The sequence below is a fragment of the Leucopleurus acutus genome (genome assembly GCF_964270905.1).
Source record: "Leucopleurus acutus genome assembly, chromosome: 12".
NCBI classification, from domain to species: domain Eukaryota; kingdom Metazoa; phylum Chordata; class Mammalia; order Artiodactyla; family Delphinidae; genus Leucopleurus; species Leucopleurus acutus.
The window spans coordinates 24,980,833-24,992,202 of NC_139154.1; the positions used below are offsets into that span (position 1 = coordinate 24,980,833).

The 11,370-nt window shown below is 41.0% G+C and overlaps 1 pseudogene across 1 annotated transcript; it reads left to right on the forward strand.

The window, feature by feature from the left end:
• Positions 1–220: 220 nt before the first annotated feature.
• On the forward strand, positions 221–590 carry LOC309969555 (transmembrane protein 14C-like; annotated as a pseudogene). The gene has a single exon. The product of its transcript is annotated as a transmembrane protein 14C-like (transcript).
• Positions 591–11,370: the final 10,780 nt, after the last annotated feature.

The window sequence follows — 11,370 nt, forward strand, 5'->3', positions numbered from 1 at the left end:
ATTTATTTTTAATTACCACAAGTATAAATTAAAATGGCCACGTGTAAAACAAGGAGGAATGGGGAAATTGATGAGGAATAGAATTAGAAAAAAATATTGTTAAACTTTGTGGCAGAAACAGTAGGTTTCCTAGGCCTGTGCACCCTCGTCGGCAAATGCAGGCCTTGGGGAAGGAGGTGAAGGCCTGGTGTGATCTCCATTTGGACGGAGTGAAAGAGCAATGCAGAAGGACTCCGGCCCACTGGTGCCTTTACGTTGGATTGGCTTTGGCTGCGTAGCACTGGTCGCTTCCGGCGGGATCACGGGCTATGCAGAAGCAGGCAGCGTCCCGTCCCTGGCTGCCAGGCTCCCCTTGGGTGGATTAGTGGGCCTGCGTGCCTATCAGCTGTCTCAGGACCCAAGGAACATTTGGTTTTCTTAGTTACATCTGGAACCTTGGCTGGCATTACGGGAACGAGATTCTACCACTCTGGAAAACGTATGCCTGCAGCCTTAATTGTAGGCGCCGTTTGCGGATGGTCGCCAGACTCGGAATTAGTGCGTTGGGTAAGCCCCGTCGGTGGGAGTCATGGCCCAGCTTGGACTCATGAGGAATTTAAAATTTCCACTATGTTTAGCATATTAAGATAAATTAGCACAGCATTTTCACATGTTCTGACAGTTTACCTAAAACAGAAACAAACCAAAAAAACCCAACTTTGCAGAGAAGAAAGTCAGTTATTATCGTTACAACCCTAAAGGGGCGGGTAGAGTGTAACACAAGAGCTTCTCCTATAGGAGAAGCATACAGGTTGATTCTTGTACGTTGGTGTTACCTGTTCTTTCTGAATCTGTAGGTGAAATCTCCAGGGATAAAATGTAAGGTGTCACCATTGGGGCCCCTGATAAACATCTGGATGCTGAGAACACATGTTAGACCAGTGAAATCAAAATCCCTGGGGATGAGACTCAGGCATCAGTATTTTTGAAAGCTCCCCAGGTGTGATGATTAATCTTATGTGTCAACTTGGAGGGTGTTTTTGGATGAGATTAACATTTAAACTGGTGAACTCTGAATAAGCAGATTGCTCTCCATAGTGTGGGTGGGCCTCATCTAATCAACTGAAGACCCTGAGTAGAACAAAAAGACCTGCTTACCCAAGCAAGGGGGAATTCTCCATCAGACTACCTTTGTTTTTTTGTTTTGTTTTGTTTGTTTGTTTTGTTAAATTTAATATCATCTTTTCAATATCCCCCCCAACACAGCCTTTAATAATTTGGTAGAATATTCCTCTAAACCTTTCTCTATATTTACACATATTGTTTCCTTATTCTGTCTTTCATTCTTTAATTTTTCAACAAAAAAGTTTACAGTCCGAAACTCCTGGAATTGATTTCCACAGTGTATGATAGCTTGTTCAAATAATAGGTGACTTTTACATTTATAGAAATTGTTTGACTATTTTGCAAAAAATTTCGCAATCCACACTTTCCAGATAATAGTGGACATGCCCTTTTCTCCCCAAATTCTCTCCATCACAGAATACCATGGATTTTTTAAACTTTGGCTAATCTGACAATCAGACTACCTTTGGACTGGAACTGTACCATCCTGGGTCTCCAGCCTAGCAGCCCACACTGCCGATTTAGCATTCACCTGCCTCCATGAATGTGTGACCCAATTCCTATTTACACACGCGTGCGCGCGCACACACACACACACACACACACACACACACACACACACACTACTGGTTTTGTTTCTCTGAACAACCTCAACCTGACTAATATGCCAGGTAATTCCAATGTTGGAAGTTTAAAAATCAGTAGTGAAAATCAATTAAGTTCATGCCAACCTCTGACCAGTGATTGCTGTAGGAAGGCAAATGTGTTTCTGCCCATTTCTACAGCAATTACCAGTACGAGGAACCATAGCTGTAAAATTCAAACCTATATAACTTCTAATAGATAACACTGAGAAATACTAGATAGCCTTAGGTTTGGTGATAACTTTTTTTTTCTTAGAGTTTTAAAGTTTTATTTCTTTGTAAAATACTTATCAAGAGTTTAAACAGTGCTTGCATTTTTCTCATTGTATAACTTATTTTTTAAAATAGATCTTTATTGGAGTATAACTGCTTCACAGTACCGTGTCAGTTTCTGTTGCACAGCAAAGCGAATCAGCCATATGCATACACATGTCCCCATATCCCCTCCCTCTTGAGCCTCCCTCCCACCCTCCCTATCCCACCCCTCTGGGTCATCGCAGAGCACCGAGCCCATCTCCCTGTGCTATGTGGCTGCTTCCCACCAGCCAACTATTTTACATTCGGTAGTGTATACATGTCGATGCTACTCTCACTTCGCCCCAGCTTCGCCCTCCCACCCCATGTCCTCAAGTCCATTCTCTATGTCTGCCTCTTTATTCCTGCCCTGCAACTAGGTTCATCAGTACCATTTTTTTTTTTTTTTTAGATTCCATATATATGTGTTAGCATACGGTATTTGTTTTCCTCTTTCTGACTTACTTCACTCTGTATGACAGACTCTAGGTCCGTCCACCTCACTCCAAATAACTCAATTTCGTTCCTTTTTATGGCAGAGTAATATTCCATTGTATATATGTGCCACATCTTCTTTATCCATTCATCTGATGATGGACGTTTAGGTTGGTTCCATGTCCTGACTATTGTAAATAGAGCTGCAATGAACATTGTAGTACATGTCTCTTTTTGAACTATAGTTTTCTCAGGGTATATGCCCAGTAGTGGGATTGCTGGGTCATATGGTAGTTCTATTTTTAGTTTTTTAAGGAACCTCCATACTGTTCTCCATAATGGCTGTATCAATTTACATTCCCACCAACAGTGTGGGAGGGTTCCCTTTTCATTTATTGTTTCTAGCTTTTTTGATAATGGCCATTCTGACCGGCATGAGGGAATACCTCATTGTAGTTTTGATTTGCATTTCTCTAATGATTAGTGATGTTGAGCATCTTTTCATGTGCCTTTTGGCCATCTGTCTTCCTTGGTGAAATGTCTATTTAGGTCTTCCACCCATTTTTTAACTGGATTGTTTGTTTTTTTGATATTGAGCTCCATGAGCTGTTTGTATATTTTGGAGATTAATCCTTTGTCAGTTGTTTTATTTGCAAATATTTTCTCCCATTCTGAGGGTTGTTTTTTTTGTCTTGTTTATGGTTTCTTTTGCTGTGAAAAAGCTTTTAAGTTTAATTAAGTCCCATTTGTTTATTTTTGTTTTTATTTCCATTACTTTAGGAGGTGGGTCAGAAAAGATCTTGCTGTGGTTTATGTCAAAGGGTGTTTTTCCTATGTTTTCCTCTTAGAGTTTTATAGTGTCTGGTCTTACATTTAGGTCTTTAATCCATGTGGAGTTTATTTTTGTGTATGGTGTTAGGTAGTGTTCTAATTTCATTCTTTTACATGTAGCTGTCCAGTTTTCCCAGCAGCACTTATTGAAGAGACTGTCTTTTCTCCATTGTATGTTCTTGCCTTCTTTGTTGTAAATTAGGTGCCCATATGTGTGTGGGTTTATCTCTTGGCATTCTATCCTGTACCATTGATCTATATTTCTGTTTTTGTGCCAGTACCGTACTGTCTTGATTACTGTAGCCTTGTGGTGTAGTTTGAAGTCGGGGAGTCTGATTCCTCCAGCTCCGTTTTTCTTTCTCAAGATTGCTTTGGCTATTCAGGGTCTTTTGTGTTTCCATACAAATTGTAAGATTTTTTGTTCTAATTCTGTGAAGAATGCCATTGGTAGTTTGATATGGATTGCATTGAATCTGTAGATTGCTTTGGGTAGTATAGTCATTTTAACAGTATTGATTCTTCCAATCCAAGAACATGGTATATTTCTCCATCTGTTTATGTCATCTTTGATTTCTTTCATTTTTAAAGTGTTTTTAAAATTTTATTTATTTTATTGATTTTTGGCTGCATTGGGTCTTTGTTGCTGTGCGCGGGCTTTCTCTAGTTGCAGTGAGTTGTGATTTCTCCTCTTTCATTTCTAATTTTATTGATTTGCATCCTCTCCCTTTCTTTCTTGATGAGTCTGGCTAAGGGTTTATCAATTTTGTTTATCTTCTCAAAGAACCAGCTTTTAGTTTTATTGATCTTCGTTTTGTTTTCTTCATTTCTATTTCATTTATTTCTACTCTGATCTTTATGATTTCTTTCCTTCTACTGACTCTGGGTTTTCTTTGTTCTTCTTTCTCTAGTTGTTTTAAGTGTAGGGTTAGATTGTTTATTGGAGATTTTTCTTGTTTCTTGAGGTGAGATTGAATTGCTATAAAGTTCCCTCTTAGAACTGCTTTTGCTGTGTCCCATAGGTTTTGGGTCATCATGTTTTCTTGTCATTTGTTTCTATGTATTGTTTTATTTCTTCTTTGATTTCTTCAGTGATCTCTTCGTTATTTAGTAGCGCACTGTTTAACCTTCATGTATTTGTGTTTTTTACAGTTATTTTCCTGTAATTGATTTCCAATCTGATAGAGATGTGGTCAGAAAAATGCTTTATACGATTTCAATTTTCGTAAATTTTCCGAGGTTTAATTTGTGACCCAGGATGTGATCTATCCTGGAGAATGTTCCATGTGCACTTGAGAAGAAAGTGTATTCTGCCACTTTTGGGTGGAATGTTCTATAAATATCAGTTAGATCTATCTGGTCTGTTGTGTCATTTAAAGCTTGTGTTTCCTTATTTATTTTCTGTTTGGATGATCTCTCCATTGGTGTAAAAGGGGTGTTAAAGTCCCCCACTATGATTGTGTTACTGTCGATTTCCCCTTTTATGGCTGTTAACATTTGCCTTATGTATTGAGGTGCCCTATGTTGGGTGCATAAATATTTACAATTGTTATATCTTCTTGGATTGGTCCCTTGATCATTATGTAGTGTCCTTCTTTGTCTCTTGTAATAGTCTTTATTTCAAAGTCTATTTTGTCTGATACGAGTATTGCTACTCCAGCTTTCTTCTGATTTCCACTTGCATGGAATATCTTTTTCCATCCCCTTACTTTCAGTCTGTACGTGTCCCTAGGTCTAAAGTGGGTCTCTTGTAGACAGCATATATACAGTCTTGTTTTTGTATCCATTCAGCCAGTCTGTGTCTTTTGGTGGGAGCATTTAATCCATTTACATTTAAGGTAATTATTGATATGTATGTTTCTGTTCCCATTTTCCTAATTGTTTTGGGTTTGTAATTGTAGGTCTTTTTCTTCTCTTGTGTTTCCTGCCTAGAGAATTTGCTTTAACATTTGTTGTAAAGCTGGTTTGGTGGTGCTGAATTCTTTTAGCTTTTGCTTGTCTGAAAAGCTTTTGACTTCTCCATCGAATCTGAATGAGATCCTTGCTGGGTAGAGTAGTCTTGGTTGTAGGTTTTTCTCTTTCGTCACTTTGAGTATATCCTGCCACTCCCTTCTGGCCTGGAGAGTTTCCACTGAAAAATCAGCTGATAACCTTATGGGGATTCCCTTGTATGTTATTTGTTGCTTTTCCCTTGCTGCTTTTAATATTTTTTCTTTGAATTTAATATTCGTTAGTTTGATTAATATGTGCATTGGTGTGTTTCTCCTTGGGTTTATCCTGTATGGGACTCTCTGTGCTTCCTGGACTTGAGTGGCTATTTCCTTTCCCATGTTAGGGAAGTTTTCAGCTATAATCTCTTCAAATATTTTCTCAGACCCTTTCTTCTTCCCTTCTTTTTCTGGGACCCCTATAACTCAAGTGTTGGTGCGTTTAGTGTTGTCCCAGAGGTCTCTGAGACTGTCCTCAATTCTTTTCATTCTTTTTTCTTTATTCTGCTCCTCAGCAGTTATTTCCACCATTCTTTCTTCCAGCTCACTTATTCGTTCTTCTCCCTCAGTTATTTTGTTATTGATTCCTTCTAGTGTATTTTTCATTCCAGTTATTGTGTTGTTCATCTCTGTTTGTTTGTTCTTTAGTTCTTCTAGATCTTTGTTAAACATTTCTTGTATTTTCCCAATCCATGCTTCCCTTCTGTTTCCGGGATTCTGGGTCACCTTTACTATCATTACTCTGAATTCTTTGTCAAGGTGGCCTATTTCCTCTTCATTTAATTGGTCATGTAGGTTTTACCTTGCTCCTTCATCTGTGACATAGTTTTTTGCTGTCTCATTTTTTTTTTTTTATGAGTGGGATTGTGTTCCTGCCTTCCTGGTTGTTTGGCCTGAGGCTTCCCACACTGGAGTTTGTAGGCTGTTGGGTAGAGCTGGGTCTTAGTGCTGAGATGAGGACCTCCATGAGGCCTCACTCTGATGAATATTCCCTGGGGTCTGAGGTTCTCTGTTAATCCAGTGGTTTGGACTCAGAGCTCCCACCACAGGTGCTTCTGCCCGACCCCAGGCTCTCAAACCAAGATCCCAGAAGCCGCGTGGGGTGGCAAACAAAACAAAACAAAACAAAACAAAAGGACAATAACAAAGTAAAAAATAAAATTAGACTAGGAAACTAACAGATATGCTAGAAAGAATGTAAAAGTAAAAATATAGATGAATCAACAACTGGAAAGTACATCAGTACCACAATAGTAAAGAAGAGGAGGAGGGAAAAGAAAAAAAAAGAAAGAAAGAAAGAAAAGGGGGGGAGGCCTTAGCTGTGGAGGGCGGGGCCTAAGCAAGGAGGAGGTTTGGGTGGTGGGTGGGGCCTATGCTCAGGACCCACAGGGCTGGAAAAGTTCCTGGGGGTGTCCGGGGTGGGGCTTAGGCTCAAGGAACAGAAGGGGCCCAGGCGTGCCCCCACCCCTGGTCTCAGAGGGCAGGGGACCTCACCTGGGAGACCAGCAGGCTTCCTGGGCTCGAGTGGGCGGGGCAAACGCCCTCCTCTCCTCTCCTGCTCCTTCGGTCCCAGAGGGCCCCTCCCACCTGCCTCTCCTGATCTCCCTGGCCTCCACTTCTCCCCGCTTAGTCCCCCCACGTCCTACTGGTTCACTTTGGGGTTCCTCCCGTCTCCTTGGGCGTCAGAATTCCCCACCAGCGGCCGGCAGGCGCCCTAGTTGTGGGGAGACGCCGATTCCGTGTCTTCCCACGCTGCCATCTTGACTGCCCTCTGCGGTGATGACGCTTTAGATACAAGATGAAAAGCATGATTCATGAAAGAGAAAGATTTATTAAGGTGGACTTCTTTAAAATTAAAATAAAATTAGCTTTGTGAATGACACTGTAAAGAGAATGTAAAGACCCCCTGGGAGAAAATCTCTACACAACACATATCTGATAAAGAACTGGTATTCAAAATATTCACAGACTTTTAAAACTTAACAGTAAGAAAACAAGGAATTCAATTAAAAAAATGGGCCAGAGTTCTGAACAGAATTCATCATTGCTGCTGCTGGTGGTGGGTCTCTGAAAAGGTTTTCTTCTTTATTAAAAAGTGGTGCAAAGGAGGACCATTCCGTCCCCAGGTCTTGGCTACCGCTGTGTGAAGATGGAATGCTCACTTCAGCGAGTTGTAATCTTTTTGCTGGTAGAGGGGCTTTGCCTTGAAGCCGATGGCTCCTGACTGATCAGGGTGGTGGTTGCCGAAGGTTGGGGTGACTGTGGAAATTTCTTAAAATAAAACAACAATGAAGTCTGCCAAAAAAAAAAAAAAAAGATGGAATGCTCAGACCTGCTCAGCCTTTCTGCAGTCATGAGGGGACAAGCATGTGGGTAAAAGACAACCAAATGGTAAAACAGAAGGTGGAAAGAACATAGATCTCCGGGGAAGTTGTTGTGACTCTGTTTTCCAATTGTCAAACCACCTGACCCCTGATTTCGCATTACGTGGCATAATGCATCCCTTTATTGTTAAAGACAAACAATTCAAAGCATAATGATTTGAACCATTTTTGGAAAAATGGCTTATGTTGCCTTGGTTTTAACAATTAAGTTAGAAAGACATCATCATCATACACTAGCAGGTTCAGAGCTGTGAAGTGTCGGGGTAACTGCTGGCCTAGGTGTTGCTTCCAGTCCCTTCTCTAGCTGAAGGGATGATTCTGGTACCACCTCCCTTGTCATCCTCTTGCTTTCTTTACAAATGGGGAGGTCAGATGACAGTGTTAAACGTAGTTCTCTACTCACCACTCGCGTTGCCTTTGTTGTCTAATTGGTTATAGTGAGCTGGGATGCTGCCTTCTCCAGGTCAGTGAACTCCTGTTCCCAAGCTTTACGTGAACTGTGAAAATCTGAGGTTGATATAAATATTTGAAAGACATTTGCAGAAAAGATAGATAGTTACGGCATTGTAATGAAATAAGGTTCTCTCTAAAAGGTCAAACCAGAAGGTCTCATCCTTAGAATGAAAAAACTTGTATTAATGTATTACAGGGTAAAAATACTAAATGCTAGAGCACCACATGCTAACACTTAAAAAAGTTTTAGTAGGACCTACTGTATAGCACAGGGGACTCTAGTCAGTACCCTGTAATAACCTATATGGGAAGAGAATCTGAAAAAGAATGGATGTATTATGTATAACTGAATCACTTTCCTGTACGCCTGAAACTAACACAACATTGTAGATAAACTCTACTCCACTATAAAATAAAAATTAAAACAAAAGTTTTAGCTGCCAGGATCACGGCGAATAAAGTAAGCAGCAGAATCCCTCTCTTCTCTGCATTTTTCTGTGCCCTTCTCAGTTTATTCATTATTGCTGACAACTAGTAGCTGAGCAGTGGGATTGTGGGTTCTGAGATGTAGGTAAACGGAGAGCAGAGGAGAAGAACAGCTGAAATGTTCATGGTCGTCAGATGGCTTGTGTCTGCATTTATAAGCAGGACCCATGAAAAAGACAAGACCGACAGGGCACAGGCTCCGTCCTAGAGCAATAAACAGTAGTTATTCAGCTAGTCACGTGTTGGGTGGATGGAAGGGATCCCCGGACAGAACACTCTAGACTGGAATGCTGCTGGTTTTCAGAGACTGAGGGGACATGTTCCACATGGTCGCCCTCTCCAGGACCACCCCTCCACACGGATTCAGGTATGTCGATTGGGTGAGTGGATCTCTGCAGGTCTCAGTGCCCTCATCTAGTAAGTGGGACTGATTTCGTAGGTTGCCATAGGGCTAAATGCATAGATGTAAACATGAAGCGCTTGGAACAGTTCTTGATATACAACAATCAATCAGTAAGTCATAGCTGCTCTTAGCAGTAGCGTTAGCAGTATCCTAGGAGCAGTACAGATTACATGCCGGGGGTATTTAGACGCTTAATGAGGTGAATTACTTGGCCCCCACCTCTTGGAGTGAATCCTCAGAGATGTTGGCTGTCAGTCTGTCTTTGGTGCTGTGTCCTAGTTCACCTCCTGTCTTCTTGCTGGAGGACAGGCCAGCCCCCGAAGTGCTCTCCCCACAGCTGTTCCATTTCTCTGGAACTCTGCGCCGTTCTGTGACGTAAGATGCTCTGACTTCAAAAAAAAAAATTTATTGGAGTATAGTTGATTTACAATGTTGTGTTAATTTCTGCTGTACAGCAAAGTGATCAGTTATACATGTATATACATATATATATTCTTCTTTTCCATTATGGTTTATTACAGGATACTGAATATAGTTCCTCGTGCTGTGCAGTAGGACCTTGTTGTTTATCCATCCTCTATATAATAGTTTGCATCTGCTAATCCCAAACTCCCACTCCATCCCTCCTGCATCCCTCCTCCCCCTTTGGCAACCACAAGTCTCTTCTCTGTGTCTGTGAGTCTTTGTTTCATAGATAAGTTCATTTGAAGACACTCTGACTTTTATGTAAGAACCACAGGGCAGTTTTAAAGAGAATTTTAGCTCTGAAGAGGGATCCACTCGTCAAAGCTTGTGTTTGGTGTCTCCGAAGACCTGAGTGCTCCACTTCCTGACAATCAGTGGCAGGTAATTTGCTTGATTTCTCTTTTTCAGTTTCCATCCAGGTGTTGGGCTCAGCTCCACAAGGAGAGAGTCTGAATGTTGCTCCCTTGTCAGTGTCGAAAGCTATTTGCGATTATACTTGAAATCAAGTAACAAAGATGTATTCTTCTGTAGCTCTTCCTCTGACTACCCAATCATATGAGTATTCTTGAAGACTTTGTGTTTTACAAAACAAGCCGCAGTCATCAGGATGGTAACTTACATCACGTGATCACGAGTCCCGGGCAAGCCTGATCCTCTGCGTTCTAATCTTATCTCAAACATACCTGAGAGGTATTGTTTGCAATATTCCTTCCCTACTTCCTCTGTGTTCATTTGAGCCACGAAATGAGGTTATGAAGAAAGAAAAATGAGGTAAGAAAAAAGCTAAAAAAAAAAAAAAGACTAGAAATGAGATGGTAGACTTGAAAGTTATAATATATGTCCACAAACTGGTAAGAATCCAGGGAGACTGATTTTTTTCCCCTCTCACGCTCAAGCCTGTCTGTCTGCATTTGGAACAGGGAGGCTAAATCATGGTTAAACAGTAAATGCAAATGTCATGCTTGCTGACTTCATTTAGCCTCGCTGCATTTATTAAAGCTTATGTTTAACATCTTGGCTATCCAACATATAACATATGGACATGTGGGTGAGAGTGCTGTAAGAACCTTTGCTTGTGCAGTCTTTGACTGCAAAGGCTTCAAAATAACCTGAATGTTAAATTGCTATTTTTTAAGAAAATGACTTTTTAAAACCCTAGGAAAAACACCATAGCCAAGAATTTCTTCAAGTCTCCAGGACAGGCTGACAGGGCCAGGAGACCTCTGGAGAGCTGGTGGCTGGGAGATTCTGAGATGCCCGAGCACAGGAGAGGGTCTGGGGGCAGGGGCAGAGTCAGTGCAAAGACTTCCTGAGAGGAAGCATGAGAGCTTCGCTGCCCTTGAACTCAAACAAGGAATTTGTTCCAGCCATTGGTGTGTGTGTGTGTGTGTGTGTGTGTGTGTGTGTGTGTGTGTGTGTGTTTAAAACTTGAGAAACAAACAAAACAACCTCTTTATCAGCATCTCAAAAGGAAAACCTCCACTGGCCCACTTGAGAATCTAGCCATTGTTTCTGCACTGCCTCTAAAAAGTTTGCGTCTTTTGAAAGGAGACAGCCAATGAGCTTAGGTCAAAATCCACTGGAGAACAAATGAACTTTTATCATCTTTTTAGTGTATTTTTTGAGTCAGTTATATTAACAGGCTTTGTGTGTGTGTGTGTGTGTGTGTGTGTGTGTGTGATTTTGATTCCCCAAATCTTCATGCTTCTTTTTAATGAAATCTGTATAAAGAAGGGCTGTGGCCAGGAGGAAAAGGTAAGGTCCGCCAGAAATAGAGGACACAGCAAGTTGTGGATCTGCGTTCATTCCAGAAATAAGCTCAGCCTCATCTTAGTGAGAACTTGAAATCTAGAACTTTTATATACCTTTAAAATGTGTTTAAGTAA